The 16,348-nt window shown below is 47.4% G+C and overlaps 1 long non-coding RNA gene across 2 annotated transcripts; it reads right to left on the bottom strand.

Annotated features, from left to right (window-relative positions):
* Positions 1 to 5,581: 5,581 nt before the first annotated feature.
* On the bottom strand, positions 5,582 to 14,577 carry LOC140116818 (uncharacterized). Of its 2 annotated transcripts, none has more exons than XR_011852984.1 (3): positions 14,445 to 14,577; positions 10,781 to 10,911; positions 5,582 to 5,749 (listed from the first exon to the last, which is right to left on the bottom strand). It is a non-coding gene; the product is annotated as an uncharacterized lncRNA (long non-coding RNA). The 2 variants fall into 2 exon arrangements; XR_011852983.1 differs by lacking the exon at positions 14,445 to 14,577 and adding an exon at positions 13,968 to 14,097.
* Between the last annotated feature and the right edge of the window lie 1,771 nt (positions 14,578 to 16,348).

Raw genomic sequence — 16,348 nt, 5'->3', positions numbered from 1 at the left:
AAATAGCTCTGTGCGAACCCCCTCCCTTTCCCAGGTATACCCCAGCATTTATTCATGGAGGTGGCCAATTCCCTTGGCTGAGAAGCCGCCCCACACATGAATGGCTGCAGGAGGCTTTACAGTTGGCATGAGACAAGACTGGTGGCATCGCTCACCTTGTTTTCACCTCTCCACGTTCCTACTCCCATTCCGGCTGGCCAGTCGCGTGACCCGGCTCCCTAGGTGGAGCCGATAGGTGGTAGGAGGTAGGAGTTCCCCCCACTCTACCACCTTTCGGCTCCACCCATCTATCCTGTGTACTTGGCTTCCCCCCCCCCCCCCAGTGTGACTATCCTCACATATAGGTATACCTGTATCATTCTACATTCTAGGGGTTTTCTGTACTTTGATTCTTTTTGAGGTGGTTGGCTTTCTGAATTTAGTGAGTGGACCTTGTATGGGTAGAGTGTCGGGGAGGATTACTGCAGCTCTGCTTTGTACCACCAGTTGCTCAGTAATTTGTTGTAACCTACTTGTTACATCTTTTAAGTGGTTTTATATTCTGTGTGTGTTTTGTAAGATATTTAATAAAGCATTGTTTATTTATTTTGTGGTCATTTTGTTGCATCTCTTTTTCTTTGTTGAATTTATAGCATATTGATTGATGCTTGATATTGTCTGATCAGTTTCTACATTTCTTTTTGTCTGTAAATTGTGGGACGAATATACCAGGATAGCAGAGCAGAGTATAGATTTCTGGGGGTGGAGTGTAGAGTTCTGGGGGTGGAGTGTAGAGTTCTGGGGGTGGAGTGTAGAGTTCTGGGGGTGGAGTGTAGAGTTCTGGGGGTGGAGTGTAGAGTTCTGGGGTGGAGTATAGGGTTCTGGGGTGGAGTGTAGGGTTCTGGAGGTAGAGTGTAGAGTTCCTGGTTCCTGGGGGCGAGGTATAGAGTTCTGGGGGCAGAGTGTAGAGTTCTCGGGGCAGAGTGTAGAATTCTGGGGGCGGAGTGTAGAGTTCTGGGGGCGGAGTGTAGAGTTTCCGGGGCAGAGTGTAGAGTTTTGGGGGCAGAGTGTAGAGTTTTAGGGGCAGAGTGTAGAGTTTTGGGGGCAGAGTGTAGAGTTCTGTGGGCGGAGTATAGAGTTCTTGGAGTGGGGTGCATGCGCACAGAGAGCATTGTGTGCACTATTGAAGTCCAGCTGCACAGCTGCCACACACTGGCATTACACTGCCTAGTGCAGGATATGTCACATCTTTTTTTCCTTGGACCCTGTTATAACATGTTATAAATTTGGAAAATAAACCAGCTGGGCATTGAACGTTTGGACTTCTCCTTCTTTTTTAATTTATACATTTTTGCATTGACAGTTTAATTGAAATATAGTAGTTACTTCGAAATTCCACTTGCTTTTATGTGTTTACGTCAGCTGTCATTTCCAGATTTTGTAAATTTCATGGTGTGGTCACACGTGGTAGTTGCGCTGTATTTTTAAAACGCATTGCAGAAACACATACGTTATACATGTTACATGTCTGCCGTAGGTATAATACCAAATGCCAGAAGGCGTCTCGTAGAAGCAGCGGTCCAGAACACGTCTCGGTGGTTTGATGTTCTAAGACTGAAGTTTCAGATGTGCAATGAAGTGTTTTGCTTGATTGAAGTGATATGATGAAGGTAGAACAAGTATTCGGTACCTAATGTCAGGTTTATGTTTCGATATGCAGTGGCTTATATGCTGAGTGGTGCCACCAACATTCACAAGACCAAACGGACAATTGACAGATTCACATGTAAAGTGATGGGGTAGGAGACACCAGTGAGGGAGTGATCTATTGCTACTCATTTACAAAATAATCTTGAGGTTGTTAGTCAAATTTTGATCAAATTGCATAAGCCACTAACCACGTTACGGTGACCTTGCTGTAGTGGGTCCCGATGCTTTTAGGTGCGGCATCACATGGCATCCACCTCCGCTACTGCTAACTATCTGCTGGCTATTAGAGATCATTACAAATAGCAGGCCTACAAGTCTCAATGACGTCACAGGGTGGCTACGATCGGCCATCCAAGATGGAGGTGTCCATGGAATGGTAAGTAAGGTGCCATGGTTGGGTTCGACTCCGGCACTTAACAGGTTAACTGCCGCGATCGGAACCAGCACCAAGCAAGGCAGTTGGGTGTCAGCTGTATTTTACAGCCGATACCTGCGGTGTATGGAGAGAGCTCAGAACCCCACCACATGACACTATAGTATGTCCAGGTGCGCGTAGGGACATGCTGGGGATCATAAATCCCAATTTTTTTTAAAACATTTCTTCTGATGTGTACACTACCACGATTCTTCCACGGCTGGGGGTGGAGCTATATCATTGTTTGGTTCCTTTCCCCCGACATCCGAAGAAATAGTTGACATGTCACTAAATTGCTGCACATGAAAAATCTTCAGTGAAAAGGCATTTCTAATGCTGATTGTTTTCTGCATTGTGGGTGTGAGATTGTCATCAATCCCTTACACTGCAAAGTTACCGCATTACGTAGCAGATTTACGGCAAATCCACATGCAACATGGGGAGGAATGAATGTATGTGTGGGTATATGGTTATTTATATACTCAAGTTAAGCCAACTCGAATATAAGCTGAGGCACCACATTTTACCTCCAAAAACTGGGAAAACTTATTGACTCCAAAAAGGAGCCATTGGTGGAAAGTGCATTTTTCAAAGCATCCACTAGTAATGTACTGTTCAGCAGACTTCCCCACTAATGTACTGTCTAGCAGACTCCCCTCACTAATGAAATGCCCAGAAGCTTACCTCACTAATGAAATGCCCAGCAGCCTCCCCCACTAATGAAATGCCCAGCAGCTTACCCGACTAATGAAATGCCCAGCAGCCTCCCCCCACTAATGGAATGCCCAGCAGACTCCCCCACTAATGTACTGTCTAGTAGACTCCCCTCACTAACAAAATGCCCAGCAGCCTCCCCCACTCATGTGCTGTCCAGCAGCGTCCTCTCTCTAAGAAAATATCCAGCAGCTTCCCCCACTAATGAAATGCCCAGCAGTCTACCAGACTAAAAATAAATATCCCCAGCAGCCTACCCCACTAATGAAATAGCAAGCAGCCTCCCTCCACTAATGAAATGCCCAGCAGCCTCCCCCACTTATAAAATGCCCAGAAACCTACCTCAACTAATGAAATGCCCAGCAGCCTCCCCCCATTAATACAATGTTTAGCAGCCTCCCCCCACTAATGAAATGTCCAGCAACCTCCCTCAACTAATGAAATCCCCAGCAGCCTTCCCCACTAATGAAATGTCCAGCAGCCTTCCCCCACTAATGTACTGTCCAGCAGCGTCCCCTCACTAAGAAAATGTAAAGCAGCCTCCAGTCACTAATGAAGTGCCTAGCAGTCTCCCCCTTTAGTGAAATATACAGCAGCTTCCCCCACTACTGAAATGCCCAGCAGCCTACCCGACTGATGAAATGCCCAGTAGCCTACCCGACTGATGAAATGCCCAGCAGCCTCCACCTACTAATGAAATGCCCAACAGCCCCCCTCCATGAATGAAAAGCCCAGCAGCCTCCCTCCATGAATTAAATGCCCCACAGCCTTCCCTGCTAATGTAATCCCCAGCAGCCTTTTCGCACTAATGAAATCCCCAGCAGCCTCCTTCCATTAATTAATTAATTAATTGCCCAGCAGCCTCCCCCACTAATAAAATGCCCAGGAACCTCACTCAACTAATGAAATGCCCAACAGCCTCCCCCCACTAATGAAATGCCCAGCAGCCTCCACCTACTAATAAAATGCCCCACAGCTTCCCCCAGTAATAAAATGCCCAGGAACCTCACTCAACTAATGAAATGCCCCATAGCCTCCCCCGCTGTTATACCCAGCAGCCTTTTCCCACTAATGAAATCCCCAGCAGCCTCCCTCCACTAATGAAATTCCCAGTAGCCTACCCCTCACAAATGAAATCCCTAGCAGCCTCCCCTCCTAATAAAATGTCCAGCAACCTCCCTCAGCAAATGAAATGCCCAACAGCCTTCTGTCACTAATGAAATGCTCAGTAGCCTCCCCCCACTAATGAAATGCTCAGTAGCCTCCCCCCACTAATGAAATGACCAGCAGCCTCCCCCCACTAATGAAATGACCAGCAGCCTCCCCCCACTAATGAAAGGCCCAGTAGCCTCCCCCCACTAATGAAAGGCCCAGTAGCCTCCCCCAAAAATTAAATGCTCAGCAGCCTCCACCCACTAATGAAATGCCCAACAGCCTCCCCCATGAATGAAATGCCCCACAGCCTCCCCCCACTAATATAATCTCTTGCAGCCTCCCCCCACTAATGAAATCCCCAGCAACTTCCCATCACTAATAAAGCGAGCAGCAGCCTCCCCCCACTAATGAAATGTTAAGAAGCCTCCCTCCACTAATGAAATGCCCAGCATCCTCCCCCTCACTTTTGAAATGCCCAACAGCCTCCCTCATGAATGAAATTCCCCACAGCCTCTCCCCACTCTTGTAATCCCAGCAACCTTTCCCCACTAATGAAATCCCCAGCAACCTCCCCGACTGATGAAATCCCCAGCAACCTCCCCGACTGATGAAATCCCCAGCAGCCTCCCCTCACTAATGAAATGCCCAGCAGCCTCCCCTCACTAATGAAATGCCCAGCAGCCTCCCCTCACTAATGAAATGCCCAGCAGCCTCCCCTCACTAATGAAATGCCCAGCAGCCTCCAATGTATGGCCTTCTATTATATAAAAATAATAATCATAGAACCTACATCCGGTGCTCCCTCCAGCTCCTCTTCTTTCTCTGGGTTCCAGAACAGTTATATGGAGGTCCATGCGGTCTGCCCACCCACACACTATAATGTCATCTGGCGGTAGCAAAGCCGCATCTTAGTGTGTGCGGGGGCAGATGCCTGCTGCTACACAGAAACCCTGAGAGAAAGAGTGCTGCTGCGGGGAATGCCAGAGGAAAGTGACTTTATTTTTCCATAAACTTGAGTGTGTAAGCCAAGGGAGGCTTTCCTAGTGCAGAAATTGCTGATCGCTAATTTCACCTTAAAATAGCAGCACAATCTCTCCCCCACAAAATGCAGGGAGTTTCAAGGGATTAATAAACCTCCGATTATATACAGCCGCTCACAATTGGCCGCCTCCCACTGCCACATATATATTCGTACAGCAGTAGGCGAATGGTTAAACATGTATCACCTGATCAAATACCTGGGGTCAGGGATATAATAGACACTGGATAGGGACAATATGCTCATAGATGGTCTTTTCCCACTGGATGGAACCAAAATCCAGATCCCGGATGTTCAGGATTGCAGCTATCTTGTTTCTAAGGGATTGAAGAAATGTAAATATATGGCAGATAATATTCATTAAATGCGAATATCCCCTTAAGTTTTCCTTTCTATCTCACTGCTGCTTATTTTGGGCTATGGGGTAAGTCGGACGCCTTTCAGAGACAGAATAGACGTCCATCATTATTCCTGATGTTGTTATCAGGATGAAAGTGTAAAATATTACAAGTTTCCTCCAGAATCGGATGCAGGAGATGAATTGTATGTAAAGAAGACAGAACATGGAGTCAGTTATATCTGCTTTATTATGTTAGGGGATCATTAATCCTTCTGCTTCATGGAGTTATTTCCCGAACTCCATAGACTCCAAGCTTACAGCATCATCCCAGTTATCTCTGGAAGCCAATCTCTTCTCCTCATTAAAGTCTTCATCGTCGTCTTCTTCCTCTCTTTTCCTGTGTAACAAGGTGACATAAAGTTAATGATACATTATAGTAATTGTGTCTCTGTAATGCAGGGAGCAGATACAAGAACAGAAGACAATGGGCCCTGACACTGACCCCACCAAAGGCCCTACCTGTTTCCTCATTTACACTAGGTGGTACAGGACAACTAGAAGGCAGCCCCTCCCTACACCAAAGTGCAAAACACGGACATGATGAAACAATACAGACAAGTAAGAGGCGTCAAGTCAGAGACAGAGTCACAACAGATACAGCAGAGAAGTATCAACTTCATAGAAACTTCCTCATGTGTAGTATTATCTCCTATCTATCTATCTTTATGTAAACCTATCTGAATGCGTGTCTATATTTTTCCGTGATAAATATGTTTATGTTTCTCTATTTATCTATCTCTATCATATTACTTTACATATAACCTCACACATACACACACACACACACACATATATAAACACTCACCGGCCACTTTATTAGGTACACCTGTCCAACTGCTCGTTAACACTTAATTTCAGCCAATCACTTGGCGGCAACTCAGTGCATTTAGGCATGTAGTCATGGTCAAGAAAATCTCCTGCAGTTCTCCCGAGCATCAGTATGGGGAAGAAAGGTGATTTGTGGCCTGTGAACGTGGCCTGGTTGTTGGTGCCAGAAGGGCTGGTCTGAGTATTTCAGAAACTGCTGATCTACTGGGATTTTCACGCACAACCATCTCTAGGGTTTACAGAGAATGGTCCGAAAAAGAAAAAACATCCAGTGAGCGGCAGTTCTGTGGGCGGAAATGCCTTGTTGATGCCAGAGGTCAGAGGAGAATGGGCAGACTGGTTCGAGCTGATAGAAAGGCAACAGTGACTCAAATCGCCACCCGTTACAACCAAGGTAGGCAGAAGAGCATCTCTGAACGCACAGTACGTCCAACTTTGAGGCAGATGGGCTACAGCAGCAGAAGACCACACCGGGTGCCACTCCTTTCAGCTAAGAACAGGAAACTGAGGCTACAATTTGCACAAGCTCATCGAAATTGGACAGTAGAAGATTGGAAAAACGTTGTCTGGTCTGATGAGTCTCGATTTCTGCTGCGACATTCGGATAGTAGGGTCAGAATTTGGCGTCAACAACATGAAAGCATGGATCCATCCTGCCTTGTATCAGCGGTTCAGGCTGGTGGTGGTGGTGTCATGGATCCATCCTGCCTTGTATCAACGGCTCAGGCTGGTGGTGGTGGTGTCATGGATCCATCCTGCCTTGTATCAGCGGCTCAGGCTGGTGGTGGTGGTGTCATGGTGTGGGGAATATTTTCTTGGCACTCTTTGGGCCCCTTGGTACAACGCCACAGCCTACCTGAGTATTGTTGCTGCCCATGTCCATCCCTTTATGAGCACAATGTACCCTGTAACATCTGATGGCTACTTTCAGCAGGATTATGCGCCATGTCATAAAGCTGGAATCATCTCAGACTGGTTTCTTGAACATGACAATGAGGTCACTGGACACAAATGGCCTCCACAGTCACCAGATCTCAATCCAATAGAGCATCTTTGGGATGTGGTGGAACGGGAGATTCGCATCATGGATGTGCAGCCGACAAATCTGCGGCAACTGTGTGATGCCATCATGTCAATATGGAGCAAAATCTCTGAGGAGCTTCCAGCACCTTGTTGTATCTATGCCACGAAGAATTGAGGCAGTTCTGAAGGCAAAAGGGGGTCCAACCCGTTACTAGCATGGTGTACCTAATAAAGTGGCCAGTGAGTGTATATACTCCAATACAAGTCGATTTGAATATAAGCTAATTCCATGGACTGCATTTGGAGAACCTTTTGAGATGTATCAGCCCTCCTCATTACATCATCAGAGACTGACAATCCTCCTCAAAATGGCAATGTATTGCACCTCTGGCGTGCTGGTGGCGCTGTGCCTGGTTTCACAATTTAAATGCCACTGCCAACTGTATCAGCACCATTTAAAAATTAAATGTCCTCAATTTCATCTTCCTGGTCTTTATTTACAAGTGGACAGAATATAAATGCTCCACCATCCAGTGACTACACCGGTCACCACCTACTGCTGGCATCATGGCTCCCATCACTGAGGGCTGATACCAGTAGTGACCATGTGACTGCTCCACCATCCAGTGACTACACCGGTCACCACCTACTGCTGGCATCATGGCTCCCATCACTGAGGGCTGATACCAGCAGTGGTCATGTGACTGCTCCAGCATCCAGTGACTACACCGGTCACCACCTACTGCTGGCATCATGGCTCCCATCACTGAGGGCTGATACCAGTAGTGGTCATGTGACTGCTCCACCATCCAGTGACTACAACGGTCACCACCTACTGCTGGCATCATGGCTCCCATCACTGAGGGCTGATGCCAGTAGTGGTCATGTGACTGCTCCACAATCCAGTGACTACACCGGTCACCGCCTACTGCTGGCATCATGGCTCCCATCACTGAGGGCTGATACCAGTAGTGATCATGTGACTACTCCCCCCATCCAGTGACTACACCGGTCACCACCTACTGCTGGCATCATGGCTCCCATCACTGAGGGCTGATACCAGTAGTGACCATGTGACTGCTCCACCATCCAGTGACTACACCGGTCACCACCTACTGCTGGCATCATGGCTCCATCACTGAGGGCTGATAACAGTAGTGGTCATGTGACTGCTCCACCATCCAGTGACTACACCGGTCACCACCTACTGCTGGCATCATGGCTCCCATCACTGAGGGCTGATACCAGTAGTGACCATGTGACTGCTCCACCATCCAGTGACTACACCGGTCACCACCTACTGCTGGCATCATGGCTCCATCACTGAGGGCTGATAACAGTAGTGGTCATGTGACTGCTCCCCCATCCAGTGACTACACCGGTCACCGCCTACTGCTGGCATCATGGCTCCATCACTGAGGGCTGATACCAGTAGTGATCATGTGACTACTCCCCCCATCCAGTGACTACACCGGTCACCACCTACTGCTGGCATCATGGCTCCCATCACTGAGGGCTGATACCAGTAGTGACCATGTGACTGCTCCACCATCCAGTGACTACACCGGTCACCACCTACTGCTGGCATCATGGCTCCATCACTGAGGGCTGATAACAGTAGTGGTCATGTGACTGCTCCACCATCCAGTGACTACACCGGTCACCACCTACTGCTGGCATCATGGCTCCCATCACTGAGGGCTGATACCAGTAGTGACCATGTGACTGCTCCACCATCCAGTGACTACACCGGTCACCACCTACTGCTGGCATCATGGCTCCATCACTGAGGGCTGATAACAGTAGTGGTCATGTGACTGCTCCCCCATCCAGTGACTACACCGGTCACCACCTACTGCTGGCATCATGGCTCCATCACTGAGGGCTGATACCAGTACTGGTCATGTGACTGCTCCACCATCCAGTGATTACACCGGTCACCACCTACTGCTGGCATCATGGCTCCATCACTGAGGGCTGATACCAGTAGTGGTCATGTGACTGCTGTTCTCATTGTTACACGGCCATGAGAAGCAGTAACCCAGTATGAGCCGTGAATGGCCAGGTTTGACAAGTGACCCTGTGCTATAAACGGTGGAGTTACTGGTCCTAGCGACATTACTGGCAAAATCCAGAACTAGGTAGAGGCTGATGCTGGACATAGTGACAGGGAGATAAATTCTTAGACAGACTTAGGCCCCTTTCACACTTGCGTTTTTCACGCGCGTTTTCTGCGCGTGCTTTTGACATGCAGAACTTGCATTGCACTCTGACCCATTGTAATCAATGGGCCTTTTCAGACTTGTATTTTTTTTAACGCACACACGCGCGTTTTTTTTAACGCGCGTTTACATCTCGACATGCTCTACTTTTGCAAGTCACGCGCGTTAAAAACGCACCATAGAAGTCTATGGAGACGCATCAAAAACGCATTGTACTCTGAGACACTTGCAAGTGCAATGCGTTTTTCACCCATCAATTGCCATAGAAAAGATAGAGCTCAGTCCTGAGTGCATTTCATGCGCATTTTCTGCGCGTGAAAAACGCATTGAAATTGTATCAAAAACGCGCGTGAAGAACTGAGACACTGAACAAACTCTGACTGAAAACTGATTGCACTCTGATGCAAAATGTGCGTTTTTCACTGACCAAACCCTGATCGCCCCCTGATCAGACTCTGACTGATCTGCAACGCAAGTGTGGAAGGGGCCTTAATGGGGCACAATTACTTACCTGGTCCTGCATGTTCCCCCGATCCAGATTGTCCGACGAGAATGCACGGTGCCGCAATTCATTTACATCGTGCGCCCGATATCCTGCATGTGTCGCTTCTCCGCTCAGGTCCGCCGGGGTTCACCATCTTCTTCCTGGTGCATTTAAGTGCCTGGCTTGCGAAACAATTTTAAAGTTAAATCCATCACTCTATCCAAATCAGTCGGATCATCCGACGGCCCAGCCCCCGATTTCTGTCGCATGAAAGCCGGCACCTATGCGCCAAAATCCGTTTGCTTGCGACACAATCCCCTTCCAAATCCCTGTTCCAGCGGCGCTATCCCTGGAAAGGCAGGAAAACCCAACGTAAATGCGTCCGCAGGACCCTTAATAAATAAGCCCCAAACACTGCCCTTTTCATGGCCGGTATAGAAGGAGAGGAGGCTGTGAGGGTCAATTTAAATTTTCATTTTCAGGAAATTTACTGCATCTGTATATCCATAACACCCTATGGTGCTGCGCTAGTGACACTAACTGGGTATGCATCATCGAACAAGGAAAAGACTAACTGCATCTCTAGACGCACACTTACCCATAGAGGGTCATTTACTAAGGGCCCCGAATCGCACATTTTTGTCGCCCATTTGCCCCTGGTTTTGGCACACGTGATCGGATTGTGGCGCATTAGCGCCGGCATGCTCGTGACGGAAATTGGGGGATGTGGCCGTCGGAAAACCGTCAGATTCGGAAAAACCCCCGTAAGTTAAAAGAAAATATATATATGAGTCGCTCGACACGCACTTACCTGCACCAGGAATAGGATCGTGAACTTCAGTGAACGCCAACGGACTTCAGCGCAGCTGCGACATCTGGTGGACATTGGGCACACTACCTTAGTGAATCCCGTCAGAACCGGAGAATTCTCCGCTGAGAATCCTACACAACAAAGCTAGTGAATGTAGCTGCATCTGTATACGTATCCTGACCTATAGTGTAATAACTGTAACTGCACTTTTAATGTGCATAACATCCTATAGTGCAGTGCCTGTAACTGTATACACGTAACATCCTATAGAGCAGTGCCTGTAACTGTATACACGTAACATCCTATAGAGCAGTGCCTGTAACTGTATACACGTAACATCCTATAGTGCAGTGCCTGTAACTGTATACACGTAACATCCTATAGAGCAGTGCCTGTAACTGTATACACGTAACATCCTATAGTGCAGTGCCTGTAACTGTATACACGTAACATCCTACAGTGCAGTGCCTGTAACTGTATACACGTAACATCCTACAGTGCAGTGCCTGTAACTGTATACACGTAACATCCTACAGTGCAGTGCCTGTAACTGTATACACGTAACATCCTACAGTGCAGTGCCTGTAACTGTATACACGTAACATCCTATAGTGCAGTGCCTGTAACTGTATACACGTAACATCCTACAGTGCAGTGCCTGTAACTGTATACACGTAACATCCTACAGTGCAGTGCCTGTAACTGTATACACGTAACATCCTACAGTGCAGTGCCTGTAACTGTATACACGTAACATCCTATAGTGCAGTGCCTGTAACTGTATACACGTAACATCCTATAGTGCAGTGCCTGTAACTGTATACACGTAACATCCTATAGTGCAGTGCCTGTAACTGTATACACGTAACATCCTATAGTGCAGTGCCTGTAACTGTATACACGTAACATCCTATAGTGCAGTGCCTGTAACTGTATACACGTAACATCCTATAGCAGTGGTGGCGAACCTATGGCACGGGTGCCAGAGGTGGCACTCTGAGCCCTTTCAGTGGGCACTCAGCACAGAATTCACCAGACAGGACTTGAGGAATCCTCCTGCAGGCCCAGGTAGTCCAAAAGGTGAAGCATCTGGGTCTACCTGAGACTGCAGGAAGAGAAGGTGAGGACAGGGTCAGATTATCATTGGAGCCATTGAAGCTCCTGCTCTTGGCCCCACAATTCTTTCTGTTGAGGGAAGCTCCAAAGGGAATCTGAATTTTCCCACCTTCTGTCAACGATACTAGTGTCCTCAGGACCCTAGAAAGCTGTGGTATACCACGGAGCAAGAAGATTTTAATAATTTAATGCCCGTGTAGGCACTTTGCAATAAATAAGTGGGTCTGGTTTGCATTTTGGGCACTCGGTTTCTAAAAGGTTCGCCATCACTGTCCTATAGTGCAGTGCCTGTAACTGTATACACGTAACATCCTACAGTGCAGTGCCTGTAACTGTATACACGTAACATCCTACAGTGCAGTGCCTGTAACTGTATACACGTAACATCCTACAGTGCAGTGCCTGTAACTGTATACACGTAACATCCTACAGTGCAGTGCCTGTAACTGTATACACGTAACATCCTACAGTGCAGTGCCTGTAACTGTATACACGTAACATCCTACAGTGCAGTGCCTGTAACTGTATACACGTAACATCCTACAGTGCAGTGCCTGTAACTGTATACACGTAACATCCTACAGTGCAGTGCCTGTAACTGTATACACGTAACATCCTACAGTGCAGTGCCTGTAACTGTATACACGTAACATCCTACAGTGCAGTGCCTGTAACTGTATACACGTAACATCCTACAGTGCAGTGCCTGTAACTGTATACACGTAACATCCTACAGTGCAGTGCCTGTAACTGTATACACGTAACATCCTACAGTGCAGTGCCTGTAACTGTATACACGTAACATCCTACAGTGCAGTGCCTGTAACTGTATACACGTAACATCCTACAGTGCAGTGCCTGTAACTGTATACACGTAACATCCTACAGTGCAGTGCCTGTAACTGTATACACGTAACATCCTACAGTGCAGTGCCTGTAACTGTATACACGTAACATCCTACAGTGCAGTGCCTGTAACTGTATACACGTAACATCCTACAGTGCAGTGCCTGTAACTGTATACACGTAACATCCTACAGTGCAGTGCCTGTAACTGTATACACGTAACATCCTACAGTGCAGTGCCTGTAACTGTATACACGTAACATCCTACAGTGCAGTGCCTGTAACTGTATACACGTAACATCCTACAGTGCAGTGCCTGTAACTGTATACACGTAACATCCTACAGTGCAGTGCCTGTAACTGTATACACGTAACATCCTACAGTGCAGTGCCTGTAACTGTATACACGTAACATCCTACAGTGCAGTGCCTGTAACTGTATACACGTAACATCCTATAGTGCAGTGCCTGTAACTGTATACACGTAACATCCTATAGTGCAGTGCCTGTAACTGTATACACGTAACATCCTATAGTGCAGTGCCTGTAACTGTATACACGTAACATCCTATAGTGCAGTGCCTGTAACTGTATACACGTAACATCCTATAGAGCAGTGCCTGTAACTGTATACACATAACATCCTATAGTGCAGTGCCTGTAACTGTATACACGTAACATCCTATAGTGCAGTGTCTGTAACTGTATACACGTAACATCCTATAGTGCAGTGTCTGTAACTGTATACACGTAACATCCTATAGAGCAGTGCCTGTAACTGTATACACGTAACATCCTATAGAGCAGTGCCTGTAACTGTATACACGTAACATCCTACAGTGCAGTGCCTGTAACTGTATACACGTAACATCCTATAGTGCAGTGCCTGTAACTGTATACACGTAACATCCTATAGTGCAGTGCCTGTAACTGTATACACGTAACATCCTATAGTGCAGTGCCTGTAACTGTATACACGTAACATCCTATAGTGCAGTGCCTGTAACAGCATCTGTATACTGTGGGAGATGTGGCCCAGTAGAGACCGTGGTAGCGGGGTGCTGTGATGCAGTCCAAGACAGTGACACCAAAGTACAGTCCAAAACAGGTCTCGCCTGCGTTTATTGCAGCAGGAACAAAATAAAACAGCCTTCACATTCAGGCAACAAAACAAACAATATCCTACCCGTCAGGGTGCTAGCTAAACAGAGTTATTCTAACTCACCACTAGAACATAAAATAAGTCGCTGCTCCTGGCACAGTCAGGGCTGTGTGCTCTCCAGCCTCCTTCCAGAGCCCACGCTCTCAGCAGCTTTATGCAGCCTGATTGGGCTGTTCCCACCACCTGTGTCCCAGGTGCTGGACAACACAACCTCAGCACTATGGCCTTGCATAGTAGGAAAACCCAGGGGAAACATACCGCCCATCCACAGTTAACCCCTTCAGTGTCTCACAATACACATAACATCCTATAGTGCAGTGACTATAACTGCATCTGTATACACATACAGACATTGCAGATTTATGAACCGTGGTGTTTTACAATTACAAGGGCAGTAAATAAGGACAGGGACGTGGATGTGGTTCTGCTGGTGGAGATGGGGGAGATACATATGTGTTGCTACAACTTCCTATGATAATTTTTGGTCATACATTAAGAAACTTAAACATCCAAGAATTCAATCTTATATACTATACCAACCTGTCACGGGTGCTCCCGCGATCCCTATCTCGGGCACTCCATGTGCCCCCGCTGCAGCCCGGTCTCCTCACTCAACTCTCCCAGCTCCTGCTCTTCCCCGGAATGCTGTGTGCGCGTCCCTGCCTCCTAGGGCGCGCACGCGGCTCCTGCTGAAAATTTAAAGGGCCAGCGCACCGCTAATTGGTGCACTGGCTGAACACCTCACCTTTAAGAATCCTGCCTCTTCCTGTGTCCCCTGCCGGATCTTTGTGCCTCACAGGCTAAGAGAAAGCTTCCTGGTGATTATTTATGCGTTCCTGTGTATTCCTGCGTTCCTGTGTATTCCTGCGTTCCTGTGTATTCCTGCGTTCCTGTGTATTCCTGCCTCCTGTATATTCCTGCCTCCTGTGTATTCCTGCCTCCTGTGTATTCCTGTGTTCCTGTGTATTCCTGTGTTCCTGTGTGTATCCGCTCCTGAGTCCTGTGTAGCCATGTTACCCGCGTTCCTCCGTGTTGCTGTGTTCCCTGTGCCTGTGTTCCCGTTCCCGCCTGCCTGGACCTCCCATTGCTGACCCCGGATTGGACTTGACGTTGCATCACTGCCGTCAGCCCTGAACCTGACCATAAGACTGTCTCCTGCTATGGTACCTCGACCTCGGCTGCCACGGGCTCGGGCTAGTCGCACCTTGGAACGACCTGGTGGTTTCCTGCCGCAGCAAGTCCAACCCGCTTTGCGGCGGGCTCTGGTGAAAACCAGGTGCCACTTGGATTCTGGTCCCAGGGGTCGGCTAGTTCCATCTCCCGCGGTGGTCCAGAGGATCCACTGATCCTGACACAACCCATCAAGAGAGTAGGCCTAGCGTGGCCATAAATGACTTAGTACTCCTGCATACTAGACCTGAGAAACATAGAAGAATCTCATCTCCCATCAAGAAATAGGAACGACTTTCTGTACAGTCTCTTATAAACTAAACAAAATCCTAAAACAGCCACAATATCAGCCATGAAAGACCTTTATACAAACCACACCAAGTACAGACCAAAAGTTTGAACAAACCTTCGCCTTCAAAGAGTTTTCTCTAGTTTTTATGACTATATAAATTTGAGATTCCCACTGGAGGCATCAAAACTATGAATTATCACATGTGGAAGTATATACTTACCAAAACAGTGTGAAGCAACAGAACATATGTCTTATATTCCAGGTCCTTTTGCTGTGATTACGGCTTTACTTGATGAGATACAAGAGGTAGTCACCTGAAAAGGTTCTCACATAACAGGTGCACTGTCAGGGTAATAAATGGGATTTCTTGCCTATAAATGGGGTTGGGAGCATTAGTTGTGTTGTGCCGTGGATCCACGGCTGATCATCCTACTGAAGAGACTGGTAGAATTTGTATTAAGGCTAGAAAAAAGCAGCAAAGTAACAAAAAATGAGTGTAAGAAATGGAGGTCAGTCAGTCTGAAAAATTGGGAAAACTTTGAAAGTGTCTCCAAGTGTAGGTGCAAAATCCATCAAGTGCTACAAAGAAACTTTGAAAACTGAGGACTGCGCCTGGAAAGGACCAAAAGGACCAAGAGTCACCTCTGCTGTGCAGGATAAGAGTCACCTCTGAGACTAGGTCACTGCCGCACAGAGGTCTCGTAGCAGACACATCTCTACAACAACTGGTAAAAAGGAGACTTTTCCAGCAGCTTCATGGTAACATCGCTGCTAAGAAGCCACTGCTAAGGACCAGCACCAAGCACCGGAGACACAAGGAATGGACATTACTCCAGGGGGAATCTGGGCTTTGCTCTGATGAGCCCAAATTTGAAATCTTTGGTTCCAACCACTGGGTCTTTGTGTAACGCAGAAAAAGGGAACAATTGAATTCTACATGCCTGGTTCCCACTACGAAACATGGGGGAGGAGGTGTGATGGT

Source organism: Engystomops pustulosus, chromosome 2 (assembly GCF_040894005.1).
Source record: "Engystomops pustulosus chromosome 2, aEngPut4.maternal, whole genome shotgun sequence".
In the NCBI taxonomy this organism is placed as follows: Eukaryota; Metazoa; Chordata; class Amphibia; order Anura; family Leptodactylidae; genus Engystomops; species Engystomops pustulosus.
This window is presented reverse-complemented; position numbering and strand designations above follow the sequence as displayed.